Source organism: Eptatretus burgeri, chromosome 4 (assembly GCF_056783735.1).
Source record: "Eptatretus burgeri isolate ZD-2024b chromosome 4, Ebu_testis_v1, whole genome shotgun sequence".
In the NCBI taxonomy this organism is placed as follows: Eukaryota; Metazoa; Chordata; class Myxini; order Myxiniformes; family Myxinidae; genus Eptatretus; species Eptatretus burgeri.
In genome coordinates this window covers 37,022,457-37,041,823 of record NC_140964.1, presented here as the reverse complement: position 1 = coordinate 37,041,823, position 19,367 = coordinate 37,022,457, and positions in this window count along the sequence as shown.

Genomic DNA, 19,367 nt, shown 5'->3' with positions numbered 1-19,367 from the left:
TCCTCTTCCCTCACTCTCTCTCCAACTCTCTATCTCTTTCTTCCAATCCTCCCCTTGCTCCCACTCCCCTCCCCCTCTGTTGAAGGGAAGAGCATGTCTGAATCAGATTCGAAGTGAGCCAACCAGTGGGGTGCAAAGGTCGCTGCATGTACGAGCATGTGTGCACATAGGCATGCCTTTGCCAGGTAGAAAGCGTGTGTTTTAAATGCTCCTGCCATATGTCTCCAAGTGTGTGTGTGTGTGTGTGTGTGTGTGTGTGTGTGTGTGTGTGTGTGTGTGTGTGTGTACATACATACGTACGTATGTGCAAGTTGCTGATGTTGCCTGTTATCAACACATGTGGTCGGTGGGTTTCAGGAGGTGAAAGGTCTGTGTGTGTGTGTGTGTGTGTGTGTGTGTGTGTGTGTGTGTGTGTGTGTGTGTGTGTGTGTGTGTGTGTGTGTGTGTGTGTGTGTGTGTGTGTGTGTGTGTGTGTATACCTTCAAGTTTCTGTTGTTGCCTGCTATCTCTTCACATGGTGGGTGGGTTTCAGTAGGTGAAACAGAGACCTACCAGGTCTCAAAGTATCCACATGCCTGGTGTTGGCTCAGTGGTTAGGGTGACGGCTTGGGATCCTAGGGTCCTGAGTTCAAGCCCCGTCGGCCGCTGAATTAATACACCGGGGGGTTGACTCAGCCTGTCATCATTCTGAGGTCGGCGAAATGAGTACCAGTTCCAGTATGTGTACTGATAGAGGGGCACTGCATCAGCGACACAGTCGCGCTTCAAGAAATGATAGCTTCTCCGGCAGCTAAGCTACCATACGACCACCACAAAGTATCCACCCCCGTGTGTGTGTGTGTGTGTGTGTGTGTGTGTGTGTGTGTGTGTGTGTGTGTGTGTGTGTGTGTGTGTGTGTGTGTCGTTGATTGTTATCGACATTTGCAGGTTTTAGAATGTGTAATGGAGTCCTCCCAGGGTGGGCTCGAAGTATCCACCTTGTTTTCGGTAAGGAATCACGATTCATGGATCAAGCTGTGAAGTATTCTCTTCTCAAAGTTTTGTGCCGAGGGCTCTCTTCTGGATCGTCACTGAGCCCCGGACACCTTCCAACTGTAGTTGGTTTGTAATAATATTCCCAGGGATGAATTTTCCTATCTCTGTGAGGTTCTTTGTCATCATTTCTGTAGCTCCAACTATCACTGGTGTAACTTTGGCATTCTTCAGCTTCCAGGATCTTTTCACTTGAGGACTTGGTATTTGGCTATTTTCTTGATTTATGCATTGTTTAGTTCAAAATCACTGGTATTAACACCTCAATTATCAATGCCTTCTTCTCTTCTTGTACCTAAGTGTGACATCTGGTTGCAATGCTTTGTTTTTGATGTTCATGCTCGATGGGATCATTAGGTCGTACGTGAGTGGCACTTTATCATGTGCAAGGTGCTATTGTCGGAGTCCATCACACCACATGCAGTATTGCCGGAGGCATATAGGAGCGGAGTGGCCAGAGTGTAGAAAAGTGTATAGTGTCGAAAGTCTTGAACATACCACCTCAGAACACGTCACGAGCATTGCCCACTCTGCACACTCCAATATCATGGTAGCAAGTAATTCATGTGCTGATGCATAAAGAGATTCCATTCGTAATTCCAACCAAGCGGGTAGAGCATGAAAGGGCCGGAAAGTTTCATTTCTTACAGATTGCAAACCACTGGTAAAGGACACCAAGACCAATGACTGCCTCGGGGATAACATCTGCCCGTGGTCATATAACATGTTCATTTTAAATTGCCTGTGTACTTCTCAAATTTCAATGTTGCATAAATCATTAAATTCCTGATCTGGATTGGGATTCTCATAAAGAAATGGTGTCTGAACAAACATTGTAGTGGTAATGGCTTTTCTTTTTAAACAGTGATTGACCAATGAAGCCAATACAGTTATGGTGCATTTGAAGAGTACGATAATAATTAATCACAAGCAGTAATATTCCAATGAAAATCCAATGCAATAATGTTGCTCACCAGTTCCCAAAAATTCCCTTTAACCAAGACCTAAAATATCATACTTTATTATAATTATGGTATTTTTTACTCTCTGCTTTAATCTTGGAAGCTCGATCATCTATTTGTTCTGAATTATCGGGGATATATGTGCAACATTCAGATCCCACGATTTTGCATGTGCCCCCCCCCCCTCCCTAGCTGCCAATAAAACATAAAGGGCAATACGATTCCGCATGGCTATTTTTCGTATGGAAATTACTTCTGCCTTCACTTTCGTAAAACCCTCAGCAGTATTATGAGTGATTTTCTCCAAATATGCTGCCATATTAATATGCTCCCCAGCAGTCTTGGCAGCAGCATACATAGGAAAGGCAATCATGAAGAATCTTTCAGTTTTTGAAATAGACATTTTCTGTCTATTCTGTGCCATAAAAGGTGCTTGGTCAGAAATGCGGATTTGGGGTGTCACATATCCTAAATAGGAGGATCCTGTCCATCCAAATGGCAACCATGGAGAGGGCCAATATCCACATTTGAAATAAGTATTATTTAAAGCTGCTTGGGGTTCTGTGGGGTTGTCTGGTTGTATATCTATGACTATCCTTGTCGTATTGATTAGACCATTAATTGTTGTTTCAATTGTAATTTTTGTTCGAGGGTATATAGCATAATATTGACATTTTGAGTTATCTAAAGGCCCTGTCACACCTTGACGATTTAGCCAGCGTATGCCGACGTATGAAAACTTTGTCTAAAACGCTGGCCCACATCGAATACGTTATGGGTAAGTTTTGTATACGTTAAGAGCACGCTGGCATACGTCGTAGTACGCCAAGCTCGTCGACAAATTTTAACATGCTTGAAAATTTTCGACGTATGCCAGCGTGTGACTCACACGTTCCGCATACGCTGGCCATAAGTTGTAGGCACGCTACGCGATCGTTGACACACGTCGACACACATTACTTGTAAGTTACTCATAAGTTGAAACACGTCGAGGTAATGTTTAGCATCAGTGTTCCAGACTCCATGGGTTTTTTTTTTTTCCTTCGGCATGATATAATATAATGAATAGGCTGCTGCTCAACGATTTAAATCATAACCGCACTAGAAATCGAAGTGTCAACATCACCGTCATGCCAAAGAAAAAACAAACCATGGAGTCTGGAACACTAATGGGTTCCTCCTGTGTGAACCCCATTTTTATATACCAATTCCCCTAAACGCTGCCAATACGCCATTATAAGGTAGCTGTAAGTTAGTAACATGTTCAGTAAGTTCTGTGGTCATCCGGAAGACATCAAATACGTCTACATACGTCAATATGCGTTACACATAGGTTCAAAGCACGTTACTCATAGGTTAGAAATAAGTTTTGGGTCCGCTAAACATTACCTCGACGTGTTTCGACTTATGAGTAACTTACAAGTAGCGTGTGTCGACGTCAGGTCAGGTTCGTTATTTTGTCAGGTCAGGTTCGATCTGTGACCTGCTACAGGTACCATGTAAACCTGTACTAACCTGTTCCATGGTCGGGTTGTCGGCGACTAAACCGTCTCCCCCACCAGGTTTTCTGGTGAGGAGGGTGTTTGGATATGGACACCCAGCAGGATTAAAAACAAAACCTGTCAAAGGGCGGAGGAGCTCCTTGTGAGCCAACGGCCATCCATATCTAGTGCCCAACTGTGTCTGCGGACGTCCTCCTGCAGTTGGGTTACTTCTTATTTGGAGGTTGGTGGCAGGATTTGCACTCCAGCCACCGTAAAACGCTTCATTCCGCAAAACGCAAAAACGCAAAAAAATCTGAAAACCCACTCCGTGGGAGTACCTCCTGTGCAGCTTCCCTTCGCAGGGCAGCTCACCGGATGATGGGATTGGGGCAAAGCCTTCGGGACCCCCAATCTTTGATAGGAGGGAAACCACGGGGTAACATCCCTGGGTCAGATTGCGGGAGAGTGTATCGGAGTGGTGCTGAGGTGTCGTCCACCAGACGGCGGTCTCCTTGGGTTAACCTGAGGCGGTCCCTTCGGGTGGGTGCCTGGAATGTCCTATCCCTAAGAGAGGATGATCACCTGTCTCTGTTATCATCTGAGCTCAAGCGTTTGGACATCGGGATTGCAGCTCTCTCTGAGGTTCGGAGACCGGATTGCGGCGAGATAATGGTGGGTGGTTACACCTACTATTGGTCTGGTCGCTCTGATGGTTACCATACCCAAGGAGTTGCTGTAGCTGTGTCCAATAAGCTGACCCCAATGATAATTGAGGTAACACCGGTCAACGAGCGTATTATGAGATTAAGGATTCGTCACTCCTTAGGTGTCATTTCCCTGGTCTCTATTTATGCTCCGACTGAGGCGAGTGATCTTACCGTGAAGGATGCATTCTACGCCACACTCGAGTCTGTGGTTGATCAGTGCCCCAGACGAGATACACTTCTAGTCTTGGGGGATTTCAATGCATCGACTGGAACTGATAGGGATGGTTATGAGGTGTGTGTTGGTCCCCATGGGTCAGGAACTATGAACCAGAATAGCACTAAGTTCCTTGACTTTGCAAGAAGTCATGGACTTAGGGTGGCTGGTTCATGGTTTCAGCGCCCACAAGCTCATCGCTGGACTTGGTATTCCAACGCTGGCGGTGTGGCAAAGGAGATTGACCATGTCCTCATTGACGGTCGTTGGAGGATGATCCAGAACTGCAGGGTCTACCGGAGTGCTCAGTTCCTCAATACTGACCACAGGCTTGTTGTAGCAACTCTAAAGCTGCACCTTAAATCCTGGAGAATGGTACCATCCCAGCCTAGGCTGGATGTTGCCAAGCTCAGGGATGAGAGAGTAGCTGAGGAGTTTGCGAACAGGCTGAGTGGACACTTGGGGGGTCTGGGTGCTTTGGGGCGCCCTGAAGAGTTGTGGAGCACCTTCAAGACCACCGTCCTTGATGTTGCCGGTGGATGCCTTGGAGTTCACCGCAGGGCAAAGAAGAATTTTGTCTCTCAAGGGACACTGGATACCATTGACCAGAGTCGCAGGGCCAGGCTGAATGGCAGAGCTGAGCTGTTCAGGGAGCTGAGGCGTAAAACTGTACGTGCACTGAGGGTGGACAAGGAGGCCTATGTGCGAGGAATCTGTGAGGAGGTAGAGCATCACCTGTGGACAGGTGATTCTCGTCCCGCTTACAGGGGAATTCGAGCATTACGTTCATCCAAGCCCATCCCTCGGAGCACTGCAGTTCGAGCAGAGAGTGGTAGGCTCTTGACAGAGGAGTCTGAAGTGAAGGCTCGCTGGGCCGGTTACTTTGAGCGGTTGTACCAGGCTGATCCCCCAGCTGTCGAGTTGGACGTCAAGGGTGTTTCCATCCCTGTTGCTGACCCTCAAATCAACTGTGGTCCACCTTCGCTTGTGGAAACACGGGCTGCGGTGAACCAGTTGAAACGGGGCAAAGCTCCAGGGATCTGTGGCATCCATGCTGAACTTCTCAAGGCTGGTGGAAATGCTGCACTCGCGTCGTTGCATGCAGTTTTGTGCTCTGCCTGGAACACAGGCATCATCCCAACTGACTGGAAGAGGGGCCTTGTTGTCCCTCTCTGGAAAGGGAAGGGTGATCGCCAAGACTGCAACAACTACCGAGGGGTGACGCTGCTCTCAGTGCCGGGCAAGGTCTTTGCTCGGATAATTCTTGATAGGGTTCGCCACCATCTGCTTGAGCACCAGCGTCCAGAGCAGTCAGGCTTTACACCAAAGAGGTCAACGATTGACCGTATCCTTGCTCTTCGTGTCCTCACTGAACGCAGACGAGAGTTTCGGCAGGGGCTGCTTGCAGCCTATGTTGATCTCTGTAAAGCGTTCGATTCAGTGAATCGGGATGTCCTCTGGAGGATTCTTGGTCTTCGTGGGGTGCCACCGAAACTGATCGATCTGATGTCTGAACTCTACTCTGGTACTGAGAGTGCTGTGAAGTGTGGTGGTACCGCCTCTGACTTATTTCCAGTTGTTACTGGAGTTCGTCAGGGATGTGTACTTGCCCCCACACTTTTCAGCACTTGTATGGACTGGATTTTTGGGAGGATGTCGGAGAGATCAAGTTGCGGTGCATCGTTTGGCAATGTCAAGATCTCGGACCTTGATTTTGCAGATGATGCAGTCATCTTTGCGGAGACTTTAGACATCCTCTTGGGGGCCCTCGAGGTGCTGAATGAGGAGTCGGAGCCGTTGGGATTACGGATTTCTTGGGTCAAAACAAAGATCCAGGCTTTCGGTGACATCTTGGATGCTGCTGTCCTGTCTGTGTCTGTTTGTGGTGAGGATGTTGAGGTCGTGGATAGATTCACTTACCTTGGCAGTGATATTCATGTCTCCGCAGGTTGTGAGCCGGAGGTCAATAGACGTCTGGGTCGGGCCTGGGGAGTCATGGATTCACTGGATCATGGGGTGTGGCGCTGCCGGTACCTGTGCGGGAGGACGAAAGTCCGAGTCTTCAGGTCCTTGGTACTTCCAGTCTTGCTCTATGGGTGCGAGACTTGGACTTTGACCAAGGATCTGAGACGGAGACTTAATTCCTTTGGTACCAGGTCTCTTCGGAGAATCCTTGGCTATCGCTGGTCGGATTTTGTGTCCAACGAGCGGTTGCTGAGAGAGACTCGGATGAGATTTGTTACCTGCATAGTCCGTGAGCGTCAGCTGCGGCTGTATGGACATGTGGCTCGTTTTCCTGACACTGATCCTGCTCACCAGATTCTCTCAGCGAGGGAGTCTCATGAGTGGAGGAGGCCAGTGGGCCGACCACGTGCCTCATGGTTGCAGCAGGTTGACCATCATCTCAAGGAGATGGGGATGGGCCTGGCATCTGCCTGGGGGATGGCCAGACGGAGGCCCCTGGAGTACCGGCGGAAAGTGGACGCAGCGACGCGCTGTTCTGGCACATGCTCCCATACCTGACCTGACCTGTGTCGACGTGTGTCAATGATCGCGTAATGTGCCTACAACTTATGGCCAGTGTATGCGGAACGTGTGCGTCATACGCTGGCATACGTCGAAAAATTTTCAACATGCTGAAATTTGTCGACGAGCTCGGCATACTACAACGTATTCCAGCGTGCTTCAGCGTGCTCTTAACGAATACAAAACTTACCCATAACGTATTCGACGTGTGCCAGCATATTCGACATATTTTTCATACGTCGGCATACGCTGGCTAAAACGTCAAGGTGTGACAGCGGCCTGACACTTCGATGTCCAGTGCGGTTATGATTTGAATCGTCGAGCCGCAGCCTTTTAGCAGGCTACGCCACGTGATCGTCGGCGATATGCTGCCGCGCTATGCATAAGTTGGACTATCATTGGGCATTGGTTGTGAACGCCAATAACACGCTCAGCATTCGTTGATATAAGTTATCTATATGTTATCGAAACGTTCTGTGTACATTACTAATACGTTATGCATACGTCCAACTCGTTATGAATACGTCCAAAACTGGAAAAAAACATCAATAGTTCAGCGTACGCCAGCGTTTTACATAGATTTTGATACCTTGCCATACGCTGGCTAAAACGTCAAGGTGTGACAGGGCCTGAAGTAAGGTCTATTGCTAAATAACGAACTAGACAAACTAATCCTGTTTCCTTATCCATAACGTCAAAATATGGTGGTGCATTTCCATCTTTCCACAGTCCTTACTTTATACCAAGGATACTACCATCCCTTGTAATCAGTACATACCAGGAATTGTTGCATTGTACAGTGTATTACAACGGAACCGGAGAGAATGAATCTTATGAGAAACGTGTATCATCGCAGTTAGGTGACGAGTTTGACATGAAATATAGTCCATATTTGGGGGATGGTGGGGGGGCTTTATTTTGTGCTGGGTGTTTATAGGACATGATTTTTGGAGCCATTATAGTCATTATTTCCTGCTTGAATGCTCTGATTGGAGCATGTCTGCGAAAGTTTGTTGCAGTAATGGTGGTGTGGGAAGCTAACCAGGAATATCTTCCGCCAAATGAGTTCATAGAGAATCCTGCCCCAGACGACTGGACTGAGGAAGCAGCTTGCACACAAACCTGTCCAGACATTGTGCTGGTGGCTCTTGCTGGAAATATTTCTTCCAGAAACACTCATGCGGAGGAAGAAAATGATAAATTTCTAACAATTCAGAATTGTTACAGCTACAACAATGCTTGTTAGATGATTATGATATGGAAATGGCTGAACTTGAGGACAATGATAATGATGACCTGAACCAACCCCCTCCCCAGGTAGATGGGCCTGTGCAAGGCTAACATGAGACTGTTGCCTATATGGTATTATTTGGTGTGCCCAGGAATTCTTCTTTCTTGATTTCTTGCCTCCACCCCACTTCATGGTAATGAAATTGGGGAGGTGATGGCACACCAATAATTAAGGAGACTCATCCACGAGCTAGGATGGGGACCCGCCATGGGGAGCAAGAGGGGGGATTGAGGGAGGGGAAGCTCCAGGGCCAGCCAAAGTCAAATTAATAAGTTGTAAGATTGTTCATGCAGTACATTTAGTTGTTCTGTATGAACAAAAGAGAGGAAACTGTGGAGATATTAAAAAAAAAACTAAATAAATATACACTGTGTGGATGTGGAGAGTTGGCAACTTTGTAAACCTGGGTTTTATCACCACGTCAACAGTCTGCTAATCATGATTCACAGATGTTGCTTCTTTTCATCCTTGGCTTGCTTGACCTTTGTGATGCGTAGCAAGACAGCCCACAAGAAGGATCTTTTGCTCAACCATTTTTAATCACGTCTCCTGCTCCACACACTCGACAGCCCGCTGACGTCACTCTTGGTTCTGCCTCATTAGTTCCGGTTCATCATGCATTCATGAATATTTATGCAACTCCCAATACCACATATTCCTTTTTTCGTGAAAATAACTAATAATGAAAAAAACAAAACAAAGAACATAGTAAGCATACAATTGTCATGCATTCATTAATATTCATGCAACTCCCAATACCACACTTTGGCATGGGGGGGTTGTGGTTGGATATTCTTTCCTTTATAGGGGAGTTTCACACTTTGATTAAAACCTGTGCTGTCAACATTTTTTTTTGTTAGTTTTTTTATTGATTTTGTAAGATTTGGTAAAGGAAATGTTGAAGAAAAATGAATGAAGGTATATGGTGAATGCGGGTCAGCTAAAATATAAGGAAGAAGAGTCGGTATAGGAAGTCATGTAGTTACGTGGGGAATAAGGTAAGGAAGGAAAAGGGTTTTTTTGTTATATATTATTTTAAGATGAGAAACAGAGGGTCTATTTGGGAGGGATAGAAGGAGGGTGGTGGGAAATGTGCAGAAAATACAAATAAACACGATCTTGCACATAGATGGAAAGACAGGTTGGCCTCAGGGAAATGCGATATGACAAGATCGACCAAAAAAAACTCACCAAATAGAACTAGGAACACACAGTAAACGTGGCGGTAACAAAATAAACAGCCAAAACGCGACAAACAACGACTGGAAACTTATATTTGAGAAAGTCGGCAGAGAGCTCTGAGAGAACCAACCGTCGCCTCAAAAACCAGAACCCGAAATTCCAGATCAAGGGCAAACTTCACACAAATGTTCCCCAAGCCATTGGTGTACAAATTTGTCAAGGAATAATTGATAGGTCACATGGTTTGGCAGACATATTGGTTTGAAGAAAAATATTAAATAATGTTTTCCCTGAAACTGCTTAATCAATTGATGTGAAACTTCATATTTATGATCTAGGAGTGATGGGAAATAAATGTTTTAAATTTCAACTTGATTGGATGCATGGCCTGGCAGCTGGAATGATATTTTTCTGGGTTATTTTTGTTTTTTATATATACAATATATATGGAATGGTCGACCGGGTGATCGTACCTCGCCGCAGGTCGACTCCGGACACGAGCCACTTGGGCAGCCCATTCCGTACTATCGGGATAACCGAGCTGCGTTATCGTCGACCTGGACGGTTCAGATTAATCACCGGGATCTTGCGCCCGCTACGAACCCTTTACATGAAGCAAGATGGAGAGTCAGTGGAGAAAAGACAAAGCGAAACGGGAACAGTTCAACAAGCAAGCATTTTATTTCCCGGCACACGGAAAGCATGTATATACAGCCATACACAAAAAAGCTCATGCAAGAAGAAAAGCAGTTAAAACCGACTATGCGCACACACGGAAACACTGATACAGTTTTACTTCACAGACGGCGCCAACACACATTTACACAAAAGCAAAAGAAGGAAGCCACCCTCACAGACAAGGAGGCAGACAGGCCTGTTGGCCAAATGTGTGCGTGACCTGGAGGAGCGGCCAGGTCCATGAGACCGGGGAGGTCTTACCCGCGTCCTCATGACGTGTTGTCGGGCAAGCCGCAAATGTGGCCGCGCCGCTGTGCCCCGACTCTGTGCTCCTTGGCGGGTTTCGTTGGCACGACGTTTGGGGTGGGGTAGGAACGGGGCCCCCTTTTCGCACTATCTCAGCGCGGGGGGAAGGGGGAATTGTTGATGCCTTGGGGGAGGGGAGTGCCTGGCTGGCTTGGGTCCCGCGACGAGACGAGCGATCCCCCACACCGCAACCTCGTCACCGACCGCCGTCCTTCCTGCCTCGGACCCGAGCTCCCTTGCTTGCAGTTCCAGCACGCGCACTCGACTCCACTCCGCTAACGCACGCTCCTTGTCCCCCCTCCCCCCAGGAGCAACCTCTCGACGACACTCTCCAAGCAACACCAAAACCCAACTCGCCTTTGACGACTTGCGCTCGCCGTTTTATAGGCGGCAGGAGCAGCCAATATACAAATTTTAGGATCAGAACGCGATTGGAGGCGGGGCCACACCGCTCCCCCCCCCCCGGTCAGCCATTGGTCAGGCAAAAATGGGCGTGAACCTCTCCTGATCCTAAAATTTGTATATACGGACTTCACATACACATGCTTTGAGGCAGGGCCAAGCCACCCCGCGCTCGCCAATTGGACGGAGGAGAAGTGGGCGTGAAGCGTTTCTGATCCGAATTTCCCCTCAGAAAAGCCACCATTCGCGCTCGCGGCTAGGTACATTCGGCACCAATCGCCGAACGGGCCCGAAACAGCCCGACGTTCAGTGTTCACAGGTGGTGCGGTTGTTGGTTGTGAAGGAGAGAGGCGAAGGTGGTGGAGGGTTTTCGGTGGTGGTTTGATGGCTATGGTGTCGTTTGGGAACGGCGGTGAAGCGATGTTTGTGGGATGGAGTTGTGAAGGTTAGGGTAGTGGCTGTTTGCGTTGTTGGCGGCTTAATGGTCGAAAATAACCATAGAGAAAGAAAAAATGGCTAACTCAAAGCGTCGCAGCCCGGATGAATCACATAAATTCCCTCTATACAACGGGTTTGGGCCAACTACACATGTACCTATGAAGATATCTCACCTGTGGGCCCTTTATGGTGTAATGCGAATTTCCACAGCCGTAACTATATATATATATATATATATATATATATATATATATATATATATATATATATATATATATATATATATATATATATATATATATATATATATATATATATATACAATTTTGAATAAGGCTCACTTGGCTGTGCCTGGATTGGTTTTAGGGTAGAGGAGTAGAAGCTGAAATGCGAATCCTATCCAGGTTCAGACTGATGACTTCATCTTTGCTTTTTGCTTGTTTTGGTTCCTTCTGATTACTTCAATGCATGACTGAACCTATTTGGTCTTCAATTTGATTTCAATTGAATTTATTTTAATCCCATTCTAAATTCAATTGAATAATGAATAATAATTTTTAAAAAACGTTATGGTGCAGGGTCGTATGTCCGATCAAAGCAGGACGTATTGGTACCCGGTCATCACTGCTCGCAGTCATATAGTGGTAGTTGTAATTAAGTCTCATTAAATACGTAACACACCAGTACACAAATGCCATACAAAATACACCACACAAATGAAGTCATGGTCAAGGTCTGCAATCTCTGATTGCTCTTTTTCTTGTTAAGTTTGTTCTGTGTCTCTTTTCTCTTTCTCTGATCACATTGCTGTACAAATTGCCGAATCCTCATTTCTCACCGTGCCATTAAAATCCTCCCATCCCCCCCCTCCACCATTTTTTCCTGCTCCCCACTTGTGTAAATAAACTGGTTCTTATTTAATCTATTTTCGATTCCATGTCCATCTTTTCCACCATTGGTCTCGCACTGTCTGCACGTAGATTGCTTGGGAGGTTGTGATTCCCAATGGTTTGGATTGCAGAGTCCGGCGTGTGCTCGCGGGACAGCTCGGCCACATTCAAGATCACCAGATAAGGTAAGTAGCACATTCACTGAGGATGCATTCCCCAGTCGGGAGGCCACGGAACCCCCAGTTAAACGGTTTTGAGACAAACGGACACTGGGACTCATGGTTACTCGATTGGCATTCGTAGTTGCATCATAGTTCCATTGCAACCCACCGTGGGGTGAAGTTCTTCACTCCCGGTGGCCTCAGGTCCGAGTGAGTCCGAGAGAAATTGTGGATATCCCCCTTATAGTAGGCTCGAGTACCGAGATAGCAACAATATATGGTATATATATATATATATATATATATATATATATATATATATATATATATATATATATATATATATATATATATAAAACGGGGTATGCTTACACATTGTAAGCAATTATGGACCATGCTTCCCCATTGTCTCAAGTCACTGACCTGCATCCGGATGTTTTCTGACAGTTCTGTGATTTTTTCCTGGTGTATTAGCTTCGATGTCCATCGGCACATAAAATTACCGTGCTTTCCATTTGTCTCGGGTTGCTCACCTGCATTTTTTTTTCATTAATTTAGATTTTCACTTACGGAAGCTTTCCAACAGTTCTGTGATTTTTCCTGGTCTATCGGCTTCAATACCCATTGGCACATTAAATTATCGTGCTTCTGTCTCGGGTCACTCATCTGCTTTTTTTTCATTTTTTTTTCATTTATTTATATTTTCATCTATGGATGCTTTCCGACGGTTTTGTGATCCCCCCGCCCCCCCATTCCAATGTATCGGCTTCGTTGTATATCAGCATGCAAAATTTCAGTTTTCTATGTCTCCTGGATCGTACTGTTCCTTAATATTAGTGAGTGAGTGAGTGGGTGAGTCAGTCAGTGGTTAAAATGAACTTTATATATTAGATATATTTTTTTAAAATAATGTATTTATATAAATATCTCGTTAATAATATTTTTACGATTCATATTGTATTTCACTAATTACCTCGACCACCGAAGGTGGATGGAGGTTCTGTTTTCACCCCTGTCTGTCTGTCTGTTTGTTCCTTGCGGAAATGGAAGAGTTTTCATTTATATTGGTTGATCTTGTGCATAATTCTGTCTGTCTGTTTTTTGTATGTCATTCGCCTTCAGGTCACAATTTCAAACCAATCCACGAAACTTCAACACCTGGTACAGTTTGTCATAAGCAATGAGCCTCTTCTTTTTGAGGTCAACATAGGCCAAAGGTCAACAACTTGTTTGAGTTTTCTAAAATCATCAATTTTCATCTGTTTGACTTGAAATTTGAAGAGGAATTTTTATTTTAGTTCACTGAATTCAATCAGCCAATTATTTTGAGGTCTACATAGGCCAAAATGCCGATGTACGCCAAATTTCTAAAATAGTTAATTTTCAACTTTTTTTCAAGAGGGTTTGCATATTTGTTCATTCAATTCAACCACCAATTATTTTTAAGGTCAAATGTGTTTTATGGATTTCGCAAAAATCATGCTATGCATGACATCTTTCTTGTTTGTCTGTTTGTGAACAAAGTTTGTGAACAAAAAACAGCTTTTCACCACCACCTCTTATCTTCCCCCATCTAAAACCTCGATTTTTTTTCTACCCCCGTTAATCCAACCCCAAACCCACCTCCTTCAAATTCCCTGCCTTCCCTTCCGAAAGTTCCCTGTCATGTAAGGTCCTGAAAGTCCCTGTGGTGTCCATCTTGTATGTGACGCTGCTGAAATTATTAGATTTTGGTGAAGATCCGGATCCGGATCTGGATCCGAGAATTGTTTAAGTGATTTTTCACCATTGAGAGATGAGGCGAAAATAACATATAGCAGGATATCTCAAAAAAGTTGTTGACAGATTCGGACGAAACTTGATGGGCAGTTTGAATATCTAACAATGAATAATTGTTTCGATTTTGGTGAAGATCCGAATCCGGATCATTGAGTGATTGGACTAAAACGTTATATAGCACAATATCTCAAAACGTTTTGAAGAATGGATTTGGACGAAACTTGGTGGATGAGTTATTTATGTGACAATAACAAGTCGTTTGAATTCTAGTTCAGGTCCCATCCAGATATGGCCTATCAGTGGGATACAGAACATAAACTAATCAGCCTGGCAGAGGTATGCGCTTTACTGAGTGCATCTGTAGTTCTAATTGGTGTCGTTTTCTGATCTTAAAGAAAATTCCTTTGAATCTGCTAACTGTAGCTCCCTGAGTTAGTGTACGTGTGACTAGCTGCTTTTTTAATCTACTGATAAGTTCTGTGCTGTGTGTGATTGCTCTCATGGTCCAAATTATTTTACCTGCAAATGTACCATAGAATAGCTTCTTAGGAATGTTGCCGTCTAAGAATTCGTAAAATGTGGAATGGAAAAGCATCTCGTTTCTCAAATGGAAAAAAAAAAACATACACACATGTTGCGATAGTCTCGTAATCCCCTTTGGGGCGAGACTAATTGCAGTCCAGTATCAGGATCTGCATCCGGATCTTCACCAAAATCTAATTAATTCGGCCTTGTCACACACCCAATCTGTCCACCAGATGGCCAAATGCATCAATAACTTTTTGAGATATCCTGCTCACAGACAGACAGACAGGGGTGAAAACAAAACCTCTGTTCCATCTTTGGCGGTGGAGGTAAGACATTTCAATAAAATATGTAAGGTTTTAGGGTTACTGACGATAAAGCAAAAATGGAAGGAAGCCGGTGATTGGTGCAGAGGTAGGATTAAATGGAGAGGGGGTTTGGAGGGGAGAGCAGTAAAGAGAGAGTAGCAAAATGGAACATTTTAGTTAGGTTGGTGGAGGGGTTAGGTGTAGGTGTTGGGGGCTCAAAGATTCTGTCATTTTTTGCCCACTAATACGTAAATGACTTTACCAGTCATGGTCATGTAAATTTATGAAAAGAGATACAAGTACAGGTTTGTGTGGGGTCTGCATTTACATGGTCTCCAGTTTGTTAATTTAGTGTACCTTCATGCCTTTCATCAAATGGCATCCTCTTTATGGACCATTATTGAGCCAATGATCATTGATCAAGCAAATAATGCTCAGGAAAGATCTCTCCTGAAAATGCACCGAACCTCCGATTGAAGTGCTTGTTATACTGCTGATTGGACTGGATTTGGTAGTCTTCAACGAGTGATCTTTCCTTTCCAGCAGGTTCATTTATGTAGCAATGGTGGAAGCTGAAAACCCAGACCAATATGGAAGGATGAATGTGAAACTGACTGACACCAGAGGGCAGTACAACTCAGCACGCAGCATCAGGTCCTTCAGTAATTTGGTATGAGCCAAATGGGCTCGGCTGAGTGGAGTTATTATCTACCGGCTCACAAAACGCTCCCAAATTGAAGGCCGGGCCTTGTCTGACTATGGCACACTCGCGGTAATTGTACAGCATTTAACATGACAGACTTGCCTGGCATATAATTATCCCTTTTGCATTTTTATTCTAAACTACAGATTTTTCTTTTTTTACCTTGTTTTGTAGAGGAATAAAAACAAACATTAAGACGACTTATTTGACACAAAGAGGAGTCGATGTACCCCTAAAAACACTAGTGCTGAATCAGGATAGCCGACTCTTGTAAAATCTACTTTGGGTTTTCCTTTTTACAAGTTTTTGTGATATGACATCATTTTATACAGATTAAATTAGGATGCCTCTTGGATATATTGAACACGTTGAGTAAGGTGAAAGAAAAGTTTGCATCAGATGTCCTGTGATGGCAATTTTGATTAGCGAGTCATGAGGAACTGTATATCCTGCACAGAAGGCAAGATCGAAAAATACGTTAGCTCAAAGCAACTGGTAACCATGTAAACCGGCTGATGCCTCGTGTGCAAGTAATCATAGCTGCCATTCATGTGTGGACATGTCTCAGTACAACATCAAGCTATTTCATTCTTACCAGGATCGCCAGGAACAGAAAACCAAGTGGCTCGAGATATACAGCTATTGCTTACAAGGCCAGCACACAGTACTCATTTCTGTATCTCGGTCCAACAATTGCGAATGGAATATCACATTCAATGAAGGTGTATATATATTTAGGGATCGCTATGAATTATTATGAAGCATTGCAAGATCATCAAAATTGGAGAGTGTTAACGATGTTGCTGTTTAATCGTACAAAAAGGACAAAATCCAGAATTCTGTGCAGAAAGTATTTGATTTTCTTTAAAATATAAATTAAAATAAACTCCTTGTAGTTGGGAAGATACATATTTGAAAGTAACTAGTATAAGCTGTTCAGCAGGGAATGCTCGGGTCCAATATTTCAACCAGTGAGTGATCTTCATTTGGGACTGTGCGGCATTGTGTATGCGCTGGGTGTAAAGTCCCCTCCCAACAGGGGGGTGGAGGGTGGGATCACATGATAGCAATATGTTTATGAAGAGGCTAACGTCAGGTTAGTTTCAAATTTGCAAAACCTGATTAGGAATATCTTTTTTTTTTAAATGGAGGCATCACCAACAAGTAGAGCTGCCCAGCAGGCAAGGCTCAAGTCTGACGTTTCGACCACCGAGTGATCTGCATTACTCCGTGCGCGTAGCCCAAAGTAGGGGAAAGCAATTGGTTCACTCTGTGTGTCTGTCGGTCTTTCATCCTGTCTGTGTGTCTGTCAGTTTCTGATAAAGGAACTTTGATTAAATTTCATATTGTGAACACCGTAGAACACTAATCGGCTTGTTTTTACTTCCCATAACCTTCAGTTTATGCTTCAGTCACGTTTGTCTCGGCGGCCGTAGGGTCTAAAAAATCTACGGCCACTAGCAATTATAGGGCGGCCTCAGTATTTCCACGGTCACACAATGTAGCAGTCACATATGTTTTTATTTTTCGGGGAGCCGCACGGTGTATTTATAAATTGTGGAGACCGAAAACGTGGGGGTGCCATACGGTCTTTGATTTGATGTCGCACGGTGACCTTAGGGCGTCCCTGCGGCCGCCATAGAATTTTCAAGGCAGCCGCAAGGTGCCCGCAAGGCGACCGCAGGGGGGCCCTAAGGCGAACGTGGAAATAGTGCGGCCGCCGTAATTTTTTGGGGGTTGGCAAAATTCATTTTTCATTGATAAGAGCCTACGGAAAATGCACGGATAACGCAAGCCCACCGTACGCCCTACGTACGGTCGATGTGGAACACATCTATGTCATGGCTACGGCTTGTCGAATTGCTTGGGCCAACCTAGAAGTGAAAAAAGTTATAACTCCACGCTTTAATTCCATGGAGACCCCTACGGCCTGTAAAATACAGCCATACGGTGTAGGGCCACCCTGAGGCCACCTCAGAAACTCTGCGGCTGCCGCACGTTTCTGTCAATTCAAGGGGGGGGGTACGGCCGCCGTATCCTCGCCGTAGAGCAAATGTGACTCATGCTTTAGCAGTACCTCTGCAAAATTGTATGCCATCTCGACAAATCAAATTTGCCTCTCAGGGCAGAGGAATATTGGGATTCAGACAAAATGGTGGCGCCCAGCGATGCAACGCCTTTACTAACTTCGTCCAAAAATAAAAGGCTGTCGGGTTAAATGATTCGTTTTCACAAAGATCGTTCCAAAATCATCAGTTTCTCTGAGAAGAGTTGGCAGAAGGTTGGTGATGGCAAAAGGCATCGATAAACCTTGATGGTGATTGCAAAACGCATCTCAGCGAAGCATCGTCAGCTCTGCACTGTTCCGTTCGACACATCGGCTTTGATTACCATCGTGCCTGTTATTCAAAATTCATGAAGAAAGTTGAAAAGACCTTTCCCACGTCCTTTTTCTTAAGATTTGGAGGGGGTGGAGGGTAAGGTATTCTTTGAGCTCTAGTTTTGGACAGGTAATGATGAAAATGGCGTCAGGTCTTCCATCTGTAGATGACAGTACCATAATGCTCCCCTGCCCTACCACTGGGAAGCGTAATCAACACCTTGCACACGATGCCTGCACAGTCATGCGAATTGTGTCCAATTTGTCTCCCTGGCTCCCAAATCAATTTGTCTCTCCATAGAACCTCCCCTAATGCCGAGCGAACTTTCACTCAACAGTAAAGTTGTTCTTTTGATCATGTAGACACTTAAGTGAATTAATGCTGACAATAAATCTGTCTTTTAACATCTACATGACATCTCTGTACACTCTACAGCATGGGTGCTTTAACTCGTTTGCAAGTATGTTTGGTCATGTGGATGTAATTGAAAGCAAAACAAGTGAGGAACAATTTGAAATTTGAGAAAATAAACACTTCCAAGAGGAAATACTAATGATTTAACGAAGAAACAACATTTGCAGCAACGTCGGATCGCGAGTAGGTTAGAATGATGTCCTATGGGACAAGGCTTATGGAACAACTGTTCCACAAATCATGCACACATTCAGACAGACATCAGACAACATTGTAATTGACTTTTTCAAACATCAGACACACAACGGGTGATCTTGGGGGAAGTGAAATAATTTGCGAGTGCAGTTTTGATCCCGGTGATGTAGCACCGCCGTCTTGTGACATCACTTTTATTTCCATAGTCAGTGGGGCCATTAAGAAGAAATCTCTCCTCTCCCCCACCCCTTCCATGGGAATCAAACCCAAGGGGTTTGTCTGTGTTCTATCCTCTAAATTCTGAGCATCAAACAAGGAAGCAGCACCTAAAATCGTTGGCATGACTCGGTTGGGTTTGGGGTCAAACGACTGACCTCCCAGAATCAGAGCAAATGCTCTAATCACTATGCCATGGATATTTCCCAGTATTGGCAAGTCTGCATTGGAGTGGCGACCCATCCAGGAATGTACCCCAATAGCCCAGGAGACTGCTTCGCCAGCACCGACACTCTGTATAGAGTATGGTCCCAATGGATGGATGGATTGACATGTGGTCTTCAGTGGACTATAAATAAACTTTCTCAATGAAATTAATTCGAGCAAATACTCATCTGTTAGTAAAAATTTTCAGTGTAATTTTTTTTTTTTACAAACATACCTTAAACACAGCAAGCTGCTTCAGCGGGCTCACTGGCACATTTTTTGTAAATTTTTCAGCAGCCTGCAGCAAACCAATCATCAGTATTACAGGAAGTCTTGTTTGCAAAACATCTCCCTACCCAGAAGGAG